The 18,491-nt window shown below is 34.0% G+C and overlaps 1 non-coding gene across 1 annotated transcript; it reads right to left on the bottom strand.

Annotated features, from left to right (window-relative positions):
- Positions 1–7,394: 7,394 nt before the first annotated feature.
- LOC131169793 (small nucleolar RNA R71) lies at positions 7,395–7,502 on the bottom strand. Its single transcript, XR_009140704.1, has one exon. It is a non-coding gene; the product is annotated as a small nucleolar RNA R71 (small nucleolar RNA).
- Between the last annotated feature and the right edge of the window lie 10,989 nt (positions 7,503–18,491).

Here is an 18,491-nt window from a genome sequence, read left to right as displayed (position 1 = left end):
AATTAATTTAACATAATACAATAAAAATTATGCAATTAAATGTTAAAAGTATTGTTTTTATATTATAATTTAATATATATATATATATATATAATTTAAAAAAAAGATAAAAGATATGAAGTGTCAGTGGCATGTAGCAGTGGAAATCCACTTCCACTGTCAGTTGCACGAATTTTTTTAAAAAAAAAAGGAAAAATGGAGAGACTTCTCCCACTTCCCCCACCCGCCCCCCCAAGCCACCCAATGTTGGCGAGCCTCCTCTATGGTGTCAGCAAGCACCGGCGACTGTTAAGGAGCAATGAACGATGGTCAGCAACTCCAATTGTGGCGGCAAAAGAGAAGAGAGAGAGAAGAGAGAGAAAGCTACGCTGGTCGTTCCAGCCATGGTCTAGCAACACCATCGGTCCCGATCAACTCCCTTCCACTTGGGGAAGCTTTCCCGACTAGCCTCACCTCCAGCAACCACCAGATTCATGCAAAACAAGGAGAGAGAAAATTAGTATTTTTCAAACTTTTCGGCCACTTTTTCAGTGATCTGACTGTCAAATCAAAAATACAAGACCACCGATGGACTCAGAGTGATGAGACCTTCGAGATGGAACTGACCCCGCTCCGATTAGACACCATTTGAAAAAGTGAATCATCGGATTATTCAAATCACTTAGTGAGATTTTCGACTTTTTGATGCTCGAAAATTAAATATAATTTTATGATAATTATTAATAATTTTTGGGCTTTATTTAGGTGTAATCTGATCGATGATAGCTCACCAGTGCCTGGGATCGAGTTTTTGGCCAGATCCGGCTGCCCAATGGCCCATCTCTGAACATAGTCAATATTACAATCGATCTTAACATTTTCAAATGTTTTAAACACATTCCAGGTGTCAGATTTGACATAGGTAAACCCAAACTCTAAGTTGTTTATTTTTGCCTAATATTCAGTTTAGAATAAAATAAAATATTCGTGGGTAGTCAGAAAATTGTTATTCCTTTTGCAATAGCCTTATAATATTATTAAGAACCACATGGCATAATTTTAGAATTTTTAAAGCTAGTTTGGATGATTTTTGCGGAATATTAGTTTTAAGGATTATAGTTGAATTATCTGAATGCTTGAGTTTGGTCTGGTTTGGAAGGCCCAAGAGGGGTCATGTGATGTTGTTAAAATGTGGACTTGAGGCTTGCAATATTAGAAGTGTTATTTGAACTATCTTGCAGGTTGGGTAGGTCTTAAGTACAGGGAAAATTCTGCTAGATTTTTGGCATAAATTAGGATCTCTTTTGCCTCTTTAAGTTCTTGATTTGAGTTAGCACTGATAAATTCATAATATAATTATTTAGGTGATCAAGGTCAGTCATGCTCCTCCACTTAGCCGCCACAGTAGTCTCCGATGTACTGTAAATAAATATTGATTTTATTTATAATTTCAATATTATAATACATATAAGGTATGCTCATGCATTCACTTATAATTATATGTATACAACTATTATAGGCACACTTTGTGTTGCATTATTATTTGATGAAATTGATGTGGGTGTCGCCTTAGGGTAATTTAGAGTTATGTGAGTGCGTCGACGTGCGTGAGGTGTAGTACTAGATATGGGTAGGATGGGCATATCGGCTTGAGAATAGTCTCACTTGGGGCTCGATTCTTTTTGTGATAAGTCGGAGTGAGTACGACTTTGGGTTGAATGTATTGATATATGTTGCATTTCATCCTTAGGGATGCATTAGCCCTAGATAGTTATAGAAATTGTATTTAAAATCAATATCTTACTCTATGAGTTGAACGCTTACTCTTGTTCACTCTATTTTTTCAGGCTACAGAAGAATTTCTTTTTCAGAATAACTTGCTCCCTTTTGCTTGTAGGTTTATCAGTGGCTACTCATTTGTATTATTATTTTCTTGATTTGTGATTTAGAGCTCTGCATGTGCTAGCAGTAGCATTGATCTTATCAGGGACTGAGTTAATTTAAGTTTTTGGTATTAATAAATGAAAAATTTTTAAGATATTTAAATAGTTTATAAATGATGGTATCAGAGTTGAGCTGAGCTCCCCTAACCTTAGTTTCTGATGGTTATCGGGTTGGGTTGACCCAAATAAAAATATGATATTTTATTTTATTTGCATGTTGGGCCTCAATTTTTACCCCTGGTTATGGATTTGGGAATAGTAAGGTTTACTACGGGCCTCGAGGGCTTTATGCTAGCCTTGGTCCTAGTGCCGATCAGGCTCATAGGATTGAGTCATAACAAAGTTAAAATCAGAGCTTAGGTGTATGTCTGGGATTTTAAAAAAAGTCTTTTAGGATATCACATGCGGAGTATAGGATCCTATTTCATCTTTTTCTGTAATTCCTTATTTCTAGATTCTGTATTATTCCTTGGGTAGTGTAAGAGTGCTTCAGTTTAGCGTCTCGATTTTCGTGGAATACATAGTGATATAAACTAGAGCAAACAGACATGTTGAGGTCTACTATGAGGGTACATACTTTAAGAATGTTGTGTTTCTATTAGTTTAGGGCTAAGTGGCGTGCCTATCTAGTGTAAGGAACAAGTACATAACGATGAGTTACGGTAGTGTGGCCACCCTAGATAGGGGTAAGCGTACCACTACTAGCAATCGTCAGTAGATAGCCTAGTCAGAGTAAGTTTATGATATCAATGGAGTTAAAAGAGATAAAAGATTAGGGAACCTAGTCTGTTGAGATGTATCGTAGTAACTATACAATATTCTTGATGTTTATACTATAAGTTGCAGATTACAGTACCGACGTGAGATTATTGTGTAAAGCTACATACTTCCCCGTGGTACACCATGATGAGGGTGGTTATAGACAGTATCTATTTTGCTATAGTTATGCCAGAATAGAATTTTATTTCTGCATAAGAGTTTAAAAATCCTAGTCAGGGATTTAAAACTCTTGAGCTAAAATATCAAAGGTTACAGTTGGGTAGTAACTAGAGTCAGTAGCTTAGTTACCCTAGCATGAACTAGAGTTATATCAGGGGTTATCATAAGATTAGAAGTTTCAATATAGTCTCAAGGTAGAGGTAACACCTACAGAGTGAGACATTTAGTCTTCGATATGGGGTCTTGGACAATATTGGTAGTATAATGGAACGTTTCACCTAAAGTTTAGTAAAATTAGTATTTTCTTCGTGTGGCAGCAAGGCGCAGAGTATGACTTTACTCCCTCAAAAGAAAACTGGATGCTATGAATATGTTCATAGCTTGTGAAATGATGCTTTAAGGGGTTTGCGATATGATAAGATTTGACATGGTGATGGCAAGGTGGTAGATGCAGTACATCTATTACAATCAATTGTGATATAGGGTATAATCTTATCCTTTCAGGAGAGACAGAAGGTTATTATTGTTAAGGGTAACCTACAGAATAGTGTCCCAAATGAGATTTATGGAGTGTGGTAAAGAATGGTTAGCTCAGGTATCCTGAAAAGGGTGCAAATTCCCTTATAGGAACCATAAGCTATTAGATTATGATGGATGAAAAGCTAGTGAATTGAATGAAGGGTTATGGTACCCAATATCATAAGTTTGACTAATAGAATAGATATTAAAAAAATAAAATCCCTGTAGATCCTCTCTTTGAGGTAGTAGGGGGTAGTATGTAGTCTAAAAGATAGGAACAGAGATCACACAATTAGTGCATGGCTATAATTCCTTGAGTCTCTTTTGGACTTCTTATTGCTCAGGATAAGAGTATACTCTAAATAGAATAATGTTAAGGTCAGTAAGTCAACAAAGATAAATTACAGAATATCAGTAAATAGAGGAAGTATAGAAATGAAAATTTGAACAGTTGGTTACAGGTGCAGTATAGCCCAAAATGCTAGTGGAAGTACTAACTAGAGTAGTTAGGGAACCAATTCTGGGTAACATTGAGGTGTAGATGACTTATTAGAGACAGTGAAAGGGTACAAGTTTTTGAAATGATAATCGGGTCAAGAAAGGTAATAGAGCTAAAGAACAAAATATTCAAGTTCAGTTTTGGGTAAGATAAAAGGATTTAGCTAAAGAAAAAACTAAAAAGCCCATATTAGGATAAGATTAGGAAGAATAGAGTCAAAATACCAAGGAGGCAAAATGCAACTCTAGGAAAGGCAAACGAGGTAAATAGAAAAGTAAGGATAGAGAGTTTAGAAAATGACGACATTAAGGAGGACATTTATCACAGTATAGGACCCAAAAGTGCAGAGTTCAGAGCAGGTCATAGTTGATATAGTGTTAGGAGCTAGAACATGGAGCTCAAAGTTATAAGATCTAGAATAGACTTTGTTTATTTATTTTTCCCAAGGTAGAATAAGAGGCGATGGAACAAGGGCCTTTCGAGTGTTAATGGCATGAGGGAAGCTAGGGAGGTAAGTAATCAAAGTAGATAGTAACCTGAGGGTGTGCAATGGCAACCCGAATGGTCTTGTCAAATAAAGAAGTGAAGTCAGTAGATAGTAAGTTGAACAAAAGTCAACCTAATGGATTCAGATATGCATGATGAGAGAATAGAATGAGGGATTATGGCACAAAGACTTGATGTTAGAATTATGAATGGCGAGACAGTAGTCATAGAATCTGCAATCAGAAGTTAGGCAAGTATTTTCAATATGACCAACATGTTAAATTTATAAGGAAACATGAGTAACAGTTTGATAATATGTAATAGAACACTAGTAGAAGACCATATAGGATAGGTACAAATGTTACTCATAAGTTATTAAGAAGTACAAAGATCAAGGTAATGAATGTAGGTAAGACTGTAGCTAGTTCTAAAAGAATCTCTCAGTGCTTTATCCTCTAAGAGGCAACAAAGTATAAGGGGCACTAGACAAAAGATTATAAGTATAAAGGACAATTGGAGAATGAGAAGAGATTATAAATTCTAAAATGATATGTCAGATGGGACAACTATACAACAAAGGGTAGGTACAGCTGATATCTTATAATAGAGCACAATAATTACAAGGAAATAATGGGATTGAAAAGGAAGACTAAGGGGTATGAACTAAACATTATTTATCAAACATGATACATGCATTTTGTATAGTTATTTAGGTTTAATTTCATGGCCATTTTATTTAATTGTTAGTCACTTTTAGCCAATTTTATTAGTTATTTAGATAGTTTTTCATGATTGTCAATTTTTGGATTAATTTGTAATTTTACTTTGTTTTGTAGGAAAAATGGTGTTTTTGAGGGACTAAAAAAGAAATTTTGCCAATGAGGAGTGATTTCTACAGCCAAAGATGTCAAAAACAAGTTTCAAAGTTGAAGTATGCATTGGCCAAATTGGGCATAACTTGCCGCATAAGTTGTGCAGTTCTGCACAGGGAGAAGAAGAAGTTTTCCAAACCTGCAGAAATCTGCATAAGTTACCGCATAACTTATGCAGATTCATGCCCTGCTTATGCAACTTCATGGAAAACTGCATAACTTATGCAGTCTCGCACCCTGCTTATGCAGCTTCACACAGAGGGCCCAGAAACCTGCCGAAAACTGCATAAGGGACTGCATAACTTATGCAGTCCACTTATGCAGTTTTATAGAGTCTTCATAATGAGCTGGCAGAAGATTCCCACATGAAAACACACCTCAAACACACCATTTTAGGGCTACTTGTTAAAAAAAGATATAAATAGGCCCTTATCTCATTTTAGAAAAGGGGGAAGACAGAAAAAGGGGCAGAAAAACAGAGGAGTAGTTGACTTTCATTCTTAGGGAGCAAAATCTAGCTTCTTCTTCTCTTCTTCACCATTTTTTACATTTCTCTTATCGGGTTTCTTTAGTTTTACTTTATTTTCATGATTTATTTCCTCTTTTACTTAGAATTTCTTGTGTTAAACATGGATTGTGAGTAGTTTTCTTTGATTCTGGAGTAAGGGATGTAATATTTTAGTTATTTTTGTGGATTTGAACTAGTTTAGTCCCAATTTAATGAAATTTATGAGGTTTAATCCATTTTTTTGTGTGCTTATTCACATGCTTAATGAAGAGCCCCATTAAGTTATGTTCTTAATCCTTGATTGAAGCACCAAAAGGAGAAAACCAAGTGATAGTTAATCAAGAAATTGGACTTAATTAACTTAGATCTAGAAATAGACTAAGGGTTAAGAGGGTTTTAATAGATTGATTAAAGAATCTAATGGGTCTTGGTTAATTTTAACTCCACGAGAGTAGGATTAAGTTAATTAAGGCACTATTTGTCTCACTCGAAAGAGTTTTCAAAGAATTTTAGAATTAATCTCCTTTAAACCTATAAATTTCATGGATTGGGCTAGCTAGGGAAAATCACAAAATGACTTAAATATAAACCCTTAACTACAGAATCGTCTTTTATCAATTATTGCTTTGAATTTTACTTTTGAGTGTTTAGTTTATCTCATTTTATTAATTTTCATTATTAATATTATTAATTTCTTTATTTTGCGAATTATTAAATTAGTCATTGTTTAAATTTAGTTTTGCATTTTCATACCTTATGCTTCAAATTCCTAAATTTCTTTTATTAATTTGATTAAAATGCAATTTTAACATATTTTATTTTACATTAAAAATTCAATTGAAAACACAACTCTCCGTGGGAACGATATCTTTTTCTATACTACTTGAACGACCCGTACACTTGCGGTTGGGACACATCAAGTTTTTGGCGCCATTGCCAGGGAGTTGTTTGTTTAAGATTGAATTCTTGATTATTTTAGTTGTTTATAATTTTATCTTTGTTATCTTTTCATTTTGTGTTTGTTTGTTTTTTAGGTACTCTTAATCTTTTATGAGAAGAGCTAGAAGCACAAGTGACACATCCTTATTGTTTAATCCTGAAATTGATAAATTTTGTAGAGCCAATAAGAAAGAAACCAGAGAAAGGAAAGAAGCCTTGAGAGCAACTAAAATTGAAACAGACATGGCTGATGAAAGAATTAGAATTGGTGGTGGTAATGTTGGAAATAATTGAAATAATGAAAATGCAGCCCAAGGTGAAGAGGTTATAAATGCTAATGTGCCTAGGGGAAGTATGATGGATCATGCATTTCCTCGTTTTGATGACTTGAGAGAGAGTATAGCAAGACCAAGAATTGATGCACATAGCTACAAGATGGATTTTGGGGTTCTTCAAATGATTCAAAATTCCCAATTCGGGGGACATCCTTCTGAAAATCCACACAGACATCTAAAGAAGTTTGCTATGATTTGTGATATGCAAAAACAACCTGGAGTATCTGATGATGCAGCAAGATTGAAGCTATTCCCATTCTCTTTGAAGGATAAAGCATTGGACTGGCTTGATTCTTTACCTCATAACTCTATCACAAATTGGGAGCAACTCACTGATGCATTTCTTGCCCAATACTTTCCACTTGGAAAAACTCAAGAGTTGAGGAATCAAATGATTGCTTTTAGACCAAGAGAAGATGAGACTCTTTATGAGTCATGGATGAGATGGAAGGAGTTGGAGAGACAATGTCCACATCATGCCATTCCTAAATGGATGATAAACCAGAATTTTTACACAAATGTCACTCCTGCTATCAGAGAAATCATTGATGCTCAAACTGGAGGGGAATTCATCATTAAGCATGAAGATGAAGCTTATGAGTTGTTAGAGAAAATAGCAAATAATAGTCATCTATGGAGTAGTCCAAGAGGGTCAACTCCAACTTAAAAAAGGCAAGTTGCTGGAATGTATGAGCTTGATCCATTCAACATGATCAATACCAAATTTGATGCACTCACTAATGTCCTTGCTAAGAAAATGGAGGATTTAAGTATGCTAGTCAGTTCATCATCATGCTCTGGAAGTTCTTAACAAGTTGCTTATGCAGAAGGAACAATGAGCTATGGAGTAGATTATCCTTCATATGCTTGGAGGAATCATCCCAATTTTTTATGAGGGAATCAACAAAATCAAGCTTCAACTCAAAACTTTCCACCACAACAACAAGGGCATCAATACCAACAACCTAGGCAACCACCACCTAGTTTTCAGCAAAAGAATGCAATTACTGCACCTCTACCAAAACAGCAAGAACAAAGTTCTACCACAGAAGCTTTATTGCAATAAATTCTTACTAACCAAACTAAGCATGATGAAGAGATGAGAGAGATGAAAGCAAGGCTGGAACAAATGCCAACACACAATAGGATGCTGGAAAATCAAATTGCACAACAAGCATGCTCATCAAGTACTAAATCTATGGGGAAACTTCCTAGTCAAATAGAAAATCCAAGGGAGCAATGTCATGCCATCACACTGAGGAGTGGTAAAATAGTGCATACTGAAAAGAGTGAAAAAGTTGAGAAGAGAGAAAATGAGAAAGATGTTGAGAGAGATGAAAAATAAAAGAGTGAAAAAGGGAGTGCAAGAAAAGGTAAAGAGGAGGTTGGAGAGAAAGAAGAGAAATATATACCTCCAGAGCCTTACATGCCACAGCTTCCCTTTCCACAGAGATTTCAAAAAGCCAAGCTTGATAAGCAATTTGGGAAGTTCTTAGAGGTTTTAAAGAAGCCATATATATAAATGTGCCTTTTATTGATGCTCTTTCCCAAATGCCTTCTTATGCTAAGTTTTTGAAAGAAATTCTCTCAAACAAAATAAGACTTGAAGATTATGAGACTGTAGCCTTAATTGAGGAATGCAGTGCTATCCTCCAAAGGAAACTTCCTCCAAAGCTTAAGGATCCAGGGAGTTTTTCAATTCCATGCCACATTGGGGAATTATGTTCTATAAAAGCTTTATGTGATTTAGGGGCTAGTGTAAGCCTTATGCCTCTCTCCATCTATGAGAAGCTTAACATGGGAGATCTTAAGCCAACCCACATTTCTCTTCAGTTGGCAGACAGACCAATTAAGTATCCAGAAGGGATCTTGGAAAATATGCCACTGAAGGTTGGAAAATTTTACATCCCAGTTGACTTTGTCATTTTGGACATGGAAGAGGATTCTCATATGCCAATCATTTTAGGGAGGCCTTTCCTGGCTACAGCTGGTGCTTTGATTGACGTGAAAGGTGAAAAGCTTACTCTTAGAGTCGAAGAGGATCAGTTAGTCTTCAATATTGGCAATGACAAGAAGAAGCAACATGAAGATGTAAATTGTTAATTGTTAGTCACTTTTAGCCAATTTTATTAGTTATTTAGATAATTTTTCATGATTGTCAATTTTTGGATTAATTTGTAATTTTACTTTGTTTTGTAGGAAAAATTGTGTTTTTGAGGGACTAAAAAAGAAATTTTGCCAATGAGGAGTGATTTCTACAACCAAAGATGTCAAAAACAAGTTTCAAAGTTGAAGTATGCATTGGCCAAATTGCGCATAACTTGCCGCATAAGTTGTGCAGTTCTGCACAGGGAGAAGAAGAAATTTTCCAAACCTGCAGAAATCTGCATAAGTTACCGCATAACTTATGCAGATTCATGCCTTGCTTATGCAACTTCATGGAAAACTGTGTAACTTATGCAATCTCACACCCTGCTTATGCAACTTCACATAGAGGGCCTAGAAACCTGCCGAAAACTGCATAAGGGACTGTATAACTTATGCAGTCCACTTATGCAGTTTTATAGAGTCTTAATAATGAGCTAGCAGAAGATTCTCACATGAAAACACACCTCAAACACACCATTTTAGGGCTCCTTGTCAAAAAAAGATATAAATAGGCCCTTATCTCATTTTAAAAAAGGGGGAAGAAAGGGAGGAAGACAGAAAAAGGGTTAGAAAAACAGAAGAGTAGTCGACTTCCATTCTTGGGGAGTAGAATCTAGCTTCTTCTTCTCTTCTTCACCATTTTCTACATTTCTCCTATCTGGTTTCTTTAGTTTTAGTTTATTTTCATGATTTATTTCCTCTTTTACTTAGAATTTCTTGTGTTAAACATGGATTGTGAGTAGTTTTCTTTGATTCTGGAGTAAGGGATGTAATATTTTAGTTATTTTTGTGGATTTGAACTGGGTTAGTCCCAATTTAATGAAATTTATGAGGTTTAATCCATTTCTTGTGTGCTTATTCACATGTTTAATGAAGGGCCCCATTAAGTTATGTTCTTAATCCTTGGTTGAAGCACCGAAAGGAGAAAACTAAGTGATAGTTAATCAAGAAATTAGACTTAATTAATTTAGATCTAGAAATAGACTAAGGGTTAAGAGGGTTTTAATAGATTGATTAAAAAACCTAATGGGTCTTGGTTAATTTTAACTCCACGAAAGTAGGATTAAGTTAAGTAAGGCACTATTTGTCTCACTCGAAAGTGTTTTCAAAGGATTTTAGAATTAATCTCCTTTAAACCTATAAATTTCATGGATTGGGCTAGCTAGGGAAAATCCCAAAATGACTTAAATATGAACCCTTAACTCCAGAATCGTCTTTTATCAATTATTGCTTGGAATTTTACTTTTGAGTGTTTAGTTTATCTCATTTTATTAATTTTCATTATTAATATTATCAATTTCTTTATTTTGTGAATTATTAAATTAGTCATTGTTTGAATTTAGTTTTGCATTTTCATACCTTATGCTTCAAATTCCTAAATTTCTTTTATTAATTTGATTAAAATACAATTTTAATATATTTTATTTTACATCAAAAATTCAATTGAAAACACAACTCTTCGTGGGAACGATATCTTTTTCTATACTACTTGAACGACCCGTGCACTTGCGGTTGGGACATATCAAAACACTAGTTTAATATAAATTGTAGGAGAAGATTTCTCCTTCTTTTCACATTTGCTCGTATTTCAATTCTAAGAGATTGTGTTAGGAAGGAAGGCTGTGTCAACGTGACCCAATTAATTGAGAATTTGATGGGCACTAGTACGTACCCAATCTTCTTAGGCAAAATTAATGGTAAGTGCATATGTAATGTCAAGAATAAAAGAGGATCAAGAGACGTGGCTATATCAAGGACGAGTAATGCGCAAAGTATCTTGTTTAGGATTGTGGTGCAACACACATTTCTCACTGATATGATAGTTTAGGTAGAACTTATAGGTTCAAGGATATCTATCTAACCATGGAGGGCAATTTCTTACAAAGGATAGTAAAGAACGATAATGTTTTGATAATCATGTTAGGAAAAAGGTACAGGAAGAATCATCCATGGTGAATTGCATGAGTTCCCTAATATAAGTAGTAGGTTAGTACTATAGTAAGATATTATATGGTAGATGTATTGGTGGGAACCAATCACAGAGTTAGAATTTTGGAAGTAATGGAATTAGCAATCAAGCTAGAATTAAGAAATAATAAAAAGGTTAAAGTTGACATTGATGGGATGATTATCTTCAAAGGAAAAGGCACAAGGTGAGAAAATACAGAAAGGAATGGTATGAGAGGAACACTAAGGGATGTTTAGAACAAGTTATGGTAAATTGGCAGGTTGACGGAGCGGTGGGGCCTTGATTCAAGTGCCAATGTGTCATGAAGTACGTCAAATAGTAAGAAGTTTCAAACAGAAGTCAAGGAGCTCCCTTCTCAGGAAAGGACGGGGATATGATAAGTTATGTTAACTAGGTGGCTCAAGAATACACAAACTTTTTTCATGTCAGAAGAGAGACCCAGGTCACTTCCAATGTTGATAGATGGTGTAAGGAATATTTGGCATTTGGATGGAACTCTGCATAGCATATTACATATAAGATAGGTAGGAGTTGGTACAAAGACCTTGTTAGTGGCACGAAGTAAGTGGCAAGTTCACAATATCATGGAATTAAGAATTGCAGGTGCTTTTAGCACAAAGAAAGTATTTTTAAAGCTTCAATAGCCAATAGAATCAGCAATGACCTCAGGTAAGGTACATGTAAAAGTAGTTATTTCAGAAGGGCACTTCATGAGACTTTATAAAGCAGATAGTATGAGTCACATCTTTGCAGCACAGAGAATTGAAATAGAATGGAACAAAGACTAATATTACAAGTTATTACACTAAAGTGTAGAGGAGGCATAGAGGTTACTAGAGATGTTAGAAAAAGGTCAACGAGTAATAAAGGTAAGTGTTTCGCTACGAAATGATGATGACAGCTAGGACACTACAGCAAAGTCAGAAAGCAGTAGAATGTGATCTATAGCATATGAAGAGTTTGAAGAATAAAGTGTTTTAACCATCTTTGCATAGCTAGAGGAGTAAAGGCTCATACCTGTCCCAATAACCTTCTTTTCTTAATCCCTTATTTATTTGAAAATTTGGGGAATAATTTTTCTTAAGAGGGGAAGATCGTAATACCCTAATTTTTTTTTGAAAATAAAATTCTTTTATAAATATTGATATTATTTAGTTATTTTAATATATTTTATAAGATTATTTTGAAGTCTTAAATTTAATCTTTTGGAATATTAAATTTTGATAATAATTTTATGTTTTGACTTTTTTTAAAAAAATTTAATACAATTACTACTATTACTATTACTAAAATTGTTATGTTTAATTAATTTATTAAGTAAGAGTTCATTATAAATACTAATAATATTTTAATTATATTTATATTTTGATTAGAACTTAATAAAGATGTTTAATAAATATTATGTAATTAAATGTTAAAAGTATTGTTTTTATATTATAATTTAATATATATATATAATTTAATAAAAAGAAAAAAAAAGATAAAAGATATGAAGTGACAGTGGCGTGTAGCAGTGGAAATCCACTTCCACTGTTAGCTGCAAGATTTAAAAAAAAAAAAAAAAGGAAAAATCGGGAGACTTCTCCCCCCCCCCCCTCACCACCACCTTTCCTCTCTCTATCTCTCACTTTCCTTCTCTTTTTCTTTCTTTCTCCGACAAGCCACCCAACGCTGGAGAGCCAACTCCATGGTGTCAGTGTAACATCCTCCCGGTAGCAATTCCGCACAGTCTACTGTTTCGGTGACCGGTGTCGGTCCGGACAACTAGAACGTCCGGAAAAATATTTAAACTAAAGTGAGGGACCATAATTAACTCAAATGTTAATAAGAAAAATTTAGTAAAAATTTTAGAAATAAAATACAACCAAGTTAAATGAGCCGGTGCCCAAGCGAGGGGTAACTCAGAGGGAAGTTGCGGTTCTCGCAACGAGGAGCCCTAGACCCGGGGAAAAATTCATAAAATAATTTTTGGGACTCCAGAGAAGGGTTATTGAGGTTCCTATGGCATTAGAATGCCAAGAAAATATTTAGAAAAATGTTTCAATCGGTACAGCCAATTTTGACCCGTTAAGCCAAACGGAGGGCATTTTGGTCATTTCGCCTTCAGAGGTGATTTTTGGCCGACTTGTCCAGTTGAGTAAATAATTATTATGACATAAAATATGAATTAATATTGATGAAAAATTAATTTGAAGCCAATAGAAAAGAAAAGAAAAAGAAAATACAATAAAATGCCAAATATGACATATTATGATGTCACTCACTTACTCCCAACCAATCACAATTAAATAACAATTTAAGTAACTAATAAAAGAGACAAATTGAGACCAAAATAAATCAAAAAGCCAGCAGCCCTTTTCTTCTTCTCCAAAACGTTTTACACCTCCTCCCTCACTCCTCCATTAACAAGCTTTCTAAAGCTTCAATTTCCATGCTTTCCTCACCTCAAATCCCCTAAGTCCTTTCATTAAAACTTGTCCACTCATCTTGGGGAAGTGTTTGGCAGCCTAGAAAGGGAAAGAAAGTGAAGTTTTAGCTTGGGAAAATCTGCCCTACAAGAGGTTAGTGCCTATTATGCATACATCTTTCTCTTTCCATGATTAGAGACCTAAAATAAGCAAGAATTTGTGAATTAAATGAATGGAATTTATATGTATGTATACAATGAATTTTGGCAGCCCTAGGGAGGAACAAGATTAAGTGTTTTTAATGGACTTAGAGTGGACTAAAGATGATGTTTAAGGTATATATATATATGTATGATGAATTGGTGTGCTAACTAAGGTAATTGGTGTAATCCTTGAAAATGAGCTAGGGTTTGGGAGTGAAGCATGGATTTAGCTTATGAAATTGTGAAAGAACATTTTAATGGTCAATTATTGACCATTTGAGGCAAGTTCACCATAATTTGAAGAGATTTAGAGTGATGCAAAGTGAATGTGTAGGCTGCCTAGGGACAATGAGGTAGTGAAATTTCAGTCCACTTGGACAGCCATAACTTTGGCTGTGTAAGTTCAATTGGTGTTTGGCCAATTGGACATGAAACTAGGCTTATAATGGCACATTTTTTCTGAAGAAACCATGCCCAAAAGACCAAAGCAAGAGGACCGAAAGTTGGCCCCAATCTGGATACCCTGCAACAGCACCTGCAGAAATGACCAAATGAACAGTAACTGTTCATTTGGCCATAACTCACTGTAGATATGGTCAATTGACCTGAATTTTTACAGCAACAAGATAAGATATAAACAAACAACTTTCATGAAGAAACCTACCCCAAATTATGCCATTAACCCATTCAAATTATTGAGCAAAGTTAAGTTATCAAAACTGCAACTCTGCAGATTTTCATTTGAGCAGTAATGTTTGGATGACTAGAACTCTCTCTAGAAAACTCGGATTTAGGCGATTCTTGAACCGATGAAAACCTCTTGAACCGATGAAAACCTAAGGCATAGTAGAACATTTCATATGAAGAAAGTTAGGCTAAATTATGAACTTAAAATTGGACCAAAATCTGCCAAAACCCAAAAGTGCAGCATGAATAGTGCACGTGAACAGTAAACTTATTTTGGCCATAACTTGAGCTACAAAACTCCAAATGGAGTGATTCAAAAAAGGAAATTCAACTAGATAAAATAAGGAACAACTTTCATGTTTACCATTTCCTCAAATTCCCACTGCAACAGGGCTTAATGGAACAGTAAAGTTAAGCTTCAAAAACTGAAAATTCTGCCCTTTTGGTTTTAAGCATAGAAATGGTAATGGCAATCAATTCCAACAAGTTTTAAATACAAAATGTGGTATGTTTGGGGTGTTAAAACCAATACACCTATTTTCTATCCAAAAGTCAACATTTTTGTTGACCAATGAGGTGAATAGTGACACCAAAACTTGAAATTCAAAATTTCAAATTAGAAATGCATCTAGGGGACTTTAAATTGCAATTGGCAATTGATACTAGCAAATGTAAAACTCAAAATGTGGGATCTTGGTGTAATTAGAATTAACATATCCCTTAAGTATGAAAAAGTCAACATTTTGGTTGACTAGTAAGGTGAATAGTAATCAAAATGAGTAACAAACTAAGATGAAGACCTAGAACCATTTCTAAGCTTAAATGCTTAGAATTGTATGACAAATGTGGACTATGCATCCTAGTCAAAATTGTTAAAAAGAAATTAATGCCATAAATTTGAAATCCATGAAATATTCATGGATTACTTGAAACATGAAAAATAAGTCACCTAATTGATGTGAATAGATAGTTAGGGCTTATATGCCCATCACAAATGGAATTCATAAAATATTAATAACTCAACTTGAAATATAAAATTGTAACTACATAAGTAGATTCTTAAATGTATAAATGAGAAAGGAAAATATTTTGAATACAATGGTACATGTGAACCATTGTTTAGAATTGTGATCAATATGAATAACATAATGAATGAATAAATGAACTATATTAATGTATGAATGAGACATTAGTTCTCATTATTATAGAAAGGAGAAGTATTTTGAGTACAATGGTATAAAAGGATAATTGATGTGAATTGTGATCATAAAAAAATGATCAAATGAATGTATGAATTATAATTGAAATTTATCATGAAATAATGAATTCATAAACACAATATATTAATATTTAATGATATTATGTGCCCTTGTATTGCCTAGACACGTGTGTCAAATTGGATAGATTAGCATGCCAATAGGGTATTGTTTTAGCAGTACTGCGAAAGGCTTTATGCCTGTATTCATGGCTTTATGCCAACATTCATGGCTTTTACGCCCGTTTATGTGATATCATGGCTTTTTAGCCATATTGACTGCATACATGGTTGACGTTTTGCGTCTCATGGTATGACGGCCCGAGGCACCGCGGTGTCCAGTGCCAACGACCCGTTATCCAGTTTAGTCAGCCTGTCGTAGGTTACTTGGGCAGTGTAATTTATTGAGATAAGTTCAGAATATTAGCAATTAAAAATATTAGAAACTAAATAAAATAAATGAGTAAGATGACCTAAAATAAATTAGGATAGTTATTTATTAGAAAGAATCGAAATGAACTGGACAGATGTCAAAATTTACTTATTATGAAATAATCTGAGACAACCTAGCAAGTATAGAGAAAATGCTAAAAGATTAGCAAAGAAAATTATAACATAAATGAATATTGCAAACGTGCTTATATAACAATATAAGCATAAATTTATTATTTTCAAATCATTTTTCTTTGTACATCATTACTGTACATTGGCAAATAAACACTTTCAAAGAAGACTAAATTAGGATTAAACATATTAAATTCCATATGAATATAAATTGAGTATTTTTATAAATTCTGTATATTGTACATTATCACTGTGAATTTCGAAATTTAATGCTTCCAAAGCGAAACAAATGAGAACAAAAGATAATTAATATTAGACACATTGTATTAAATTAAATTGATTCTTAAATATTCAAATTATGCTTCGTTCTTTCTTTATATGTATATTTTATTTCCTTGTTATATTATTGCACCACTAAGCAGCAATGCTTAGCGCGATGGAATTGTTTCCTCGCGCAGGTACTGAAGGTAAAGCTCAGATAAAAATATTAAACAGAGATTTTGGAGTTCTGATCTGCAGAAGTGCCTGGAGTATTCAAGGTTGTCACCTCCTCAGCAATGCATGTAGATAGGGCCCATATAGATCATATTTTGTATTTAGTATAAAATGCTAGATATTGTATTATAATGTAGATTATGAGCAAGTAATTAATAGAAATGTAATGTAATTTAATAAATTAGCTTTTTCATATGTAATTAATTTATATATCATGTAAATTATGAAATTTTGTAATTATTTTGTAAATTATGTAAATTAAGAAAATTTGAAAATTTTGCTTATGTAATCTGAGAATGTTTACATATGAATTGAGTATGAATGGAAATGTATGGAAATGATTATGAAATTGAAATGTATGGATGAGATTTGAAATATGAGAAAATTATGAGAATGATTGATGAGATCATTATGATTAGCAAGGATAAGATTTTATTTTGAAAATATTATTGAATTTCAAACAGGTGAATATTGAAATACGCCAAACGATAATAAAATAGGGGAAACTCTGTTGGTTTCTCCATCGAAAAATAATTGATATTAAAAATATAACAAGATCAAATTATTAAAATAATAAAGTAAGACATGATAGGGTACTCCGGCACCAAGTGTGACACACTTTGCTCGGCTACACTGTAGTCGGGTGAGGGGTGTCACATTTAGTGGTATCAGAGCGCGGTTTAGGCATTTCTGGACCTAGATAGATTGCATATCATGCATTGCATTCATAAGAGTCGAGGTGACACTATTGCAGATCTGTATTTCCTGTTTATTTTAGGTTAAGGTATGGAATAAGAGAGTGAAGAGACAATGAGATAGCGAATAGAGATGAGAAGGAGACTATATTTAAGATGAAAAAGGATGAGTACATAACTGTTTGAGGATAGGATTGAGACTAAGGAGAAAGTGAAGTAGGATAATACGGAAAGGTGAAGAAATAAAGAGGTATTAGCTCCTTGGCTATTTACATTGGGTAAATTTCGAGGACGAAATTTAAATAAGAGGGGAAGAGTTTTAAAATCCTCCAGGTAGCAATTCCTGATCTCTTTATTCGGTGACGGTGTCGTCGGACAGCTAGAACGTCTAGAAAAATATTTAAACTAAAGTGAGGGACCATAATTAACTCAAATGTTAATAAGAAAAATTTAGTAAAAATTTTAGAAATAAAATACAACTAAGTTAAATGAGCCGGTGCCCAAGCGAGGGGTAACTTAGAGGGAAGTTGCGGTTCTCGCAACGAGGAGCCCTAGACCAGGGGAAAAATTCATAAAATAATTTTTGAGACTCCAGAGAAGGGTTATTGAGGTTCCTATGGCATTAGAATGCCAAGAAAATATTTAGAAAATTTTTTCAATCGGTACAGCCAATTTTGACCCGTTAAGCCAAACGGAGGGCATTTTGGTCATTTCGCCTTCAGAGGTGATTTTTGGCCGACTTGTCCAATTGAGTAAATAATTATTATGACATAAAATATGAATTAATATTGATGAAAAATTAATTTGAAGCTAGTAGAAAAGAAAAGAAAAAGAAAATACAATAAAATGCCAAATATGACATATTATGATGTCACTCACTTACTCCCAACCAATCACAATTAAATAACCATTTAAGTAACTAATAAAAGAGACAAATTGAGACCAAAATAAATCAAAAAGCCAGCAGCCCTTTTCTTCTTCTCCAAAACGTTTTACACCTCCTCCCTCACTCCTCCATTAACAAGCTTTCTAAAGCTTCAATTTCCAT

This window comes from Hevea brasiliensis, chromosome 1 (assembly GCF_030052815.1).
Source record: "Hevea brasiliensis isolate MT/VB/25A 57/8 chromosome 1, ASM3005281v1, whole genome shotgun sequence".
Classification (NCBI taxonomy): Eukaryota; Viridiplantae; Streptophyta; class Magnoliopsida; order Malpighiales; family Euphorbiaceae; genus Hevea; species Hevea brasiliensis.
Note: the sequence above shows the minus strand (reverse complement) of the source record. Positions and strands in the feature narration are given on the sequence as shown.